Genomic DNA, 2,254 nt, shown 5'->3' with positions numbered 1-2,254 from the left:
TGGAAGTCCAAGACCAAAATGCCAGCATGGGGCTGCATATGGTGGCTTATGCCTATAATCACAGCACTTTGGGAGACTGAGGCAGGTGGATCACTTGAGGTCAGGAGTTTAAGACCAGCCTGGGCAACAGGTGAAACCCCCATCTCTACCAAAAAACATGAAAAAAATTAGCCAGGTGTGGTGGGCGCCTATAATTCTAGCAACTCGGGAGGCTGACGAAGGAGAATCACTTGAACCCAGGAGGCAGAGGTTGCAGTGAGCCGAGTTCACGCCACTGAACTCCAAACCCAGCAACAGAGTGAGACTCTGTCAAAAAAAAAAAGAAGGAAAAGAAGAAAGAAGGAAAGAAAGAAAGAAAGAGAGAGAGAGAGAAGGAGGGGGAGGGAGGGAGGGAGGGAGGGAAGGAGGAAAGAAGGAAGGAAGGAAGGAAGGAAGGAAGGAAGGAAGGAAGGAAGGAAGGAAGGAAGGAAGGAAGAGAGAGAGAGAGAGAGAGAGAGGGGGGGGAGGGGAGGGGAAGGGAGGGGAAGGGAGGGGAGGGAGGGGAGGGGAGGGGAGGGGAGGGGAGGGAAGGGGAGGGGAGGGAAGGGAAGGGAAGGGAAGGGAAGGGAAGGGAAGGGAAGGGAAGGGAAGGGAAGGGAAGAAAAGAAAGAAAGAAAAAGAAAAATGCCAGCAGGGTTGGTTTCTGATAAGGCCTCTCTCCTTGAATTGCTCCTTCTCACTGTGCCCTCTCACAGTCTCTTCTCTCGGTGCATGCATGCAGAGAGGAGAGCTGTGGCGCTTCCCCCTCTTCTATAAGGACACCAATTTATCAGATTAGGACCCCACACTTAGAACCTCATTTAACCGTTTTTGTTTGTTTGTTTTGTTTGTTTTTGAGATGAAGTCTCACTCTGTTACCCAGGCTGGAGTGCAGTGGCGCCATCTCAGCTCACTGCAAACTTTGCCTCCCAGGCTCAAGAGATTCTCCTAACTCAGCCTCTTGAGTAGCTGGGACCATGGGCAAGCCCCACCACACCTGGCTAACTTTTGTATTTTTAGTAGAGACAGGGTTTTGCCATGTTGGCCAGGCTGGTCTCGAACCCTTGACTTCAAATGATCTGCCCACTTCCTCCCAAAGTGCTGGGATTACAGGCGTGAGCCACCATGCTCAGCCTCATTTAACCTTAATTACTTCCTCAAAGATCTTATCACCAAATCGGGTCACATTGGGAGTCAGAGCTTTCACATGTGATCTGGTGGAGAGATACAATTCACTCCAAAACATTCCATTCTCTGGCCCCCTAAAATTCATATTCTTCCCTCATGCAAAATCCATTCACCCCATCCCAGCACCCCCAAACGTTTTAACCCATTCCAACATCAATTCCAAGTCCAAAGTCTCACTGAATATCTAAACCAGGTATGGATGAGACTTGAGGTATGATTCATCTTAAGGCAAAATTCTCTCCAGCTGTGAACCTATGAAACCAGACAAGCTTATGTGCTTCCAAAATGCAATGGTGGGACAGGCATAGAATACGCATCCCTATTCCAAAAGGGAGAAATTGGAAAGAAAGGGGCATTGGATCCCAAACAAATCCAAAACCTAGCAAGGAAAATTCCATTAGATCTGCAGTCCATTAGGCTGTAGTCCCAGCACTTTGGGAGGCCAAAGCAGAAGGATTACTTGAGCTCAGGAGTCCAAGACCATCCTGGGCAACATGGTGAAACTCTGTCTCTATAAAAAATACAAAAATTAGCCAGGCGTGGTGGTGCACGCCTGTAGTCCCAGCTACTCAGGGGTAGGGGTGCTAAGGCAGGAGGATCGTTTGAGCCCAGAAGGTCAAGGTTGCAGTTAGCCATGATCACACCACTGCACCCTAGCCTGGGTGACAGAAGGAGACCCTGTCTCAAAAAAACAAAAAAGAATGAATAATCCTCTTTGGATCACCCCCACCACCCTAGGTGGTAGACCCCATTCTGCAGCTCTGCTAGTCATCTTGCCCCTGAGGCACTGGGCAACATTTTGGCCCACTGAAACCAAGAAGGTGGCCATGCTCTCTAAAAATAGGAAAAAACAACCATGCCCCTGGGCCTGGGGTGTGAGTGGCAGCCCTGATAATCTCCAAATTGTCTTCAGGGGTCATTCTTCCCCTTTCTTGAAGGATAACACATGTTCAAAGCTGGATAACTCTATTGTCCTGTCCTGTAGAATCCCAGAAGTCCAACAGCCTTCTTTCATTCTGTTCTATTTTCTCTGTTTTCTTTAGTCCCA

The sequence above is a fragment of the Macaca thibetana genome, chromosome 13 (assembly GCF_024542745.1).
Source record: "Macaca thibetana thibetana isolate TM-01 chromosome 13, ASM2454274v1, whole genome shotgun sequence".
Lineage (NCBI taxonomy): Eukaryota > Metazoa > Chordata > Mammalia > Primates > Cercopithecidae > Macaca > Macaca thibetana.
This window is presented reverse-complemented; position numbering follows the sequence as displayed.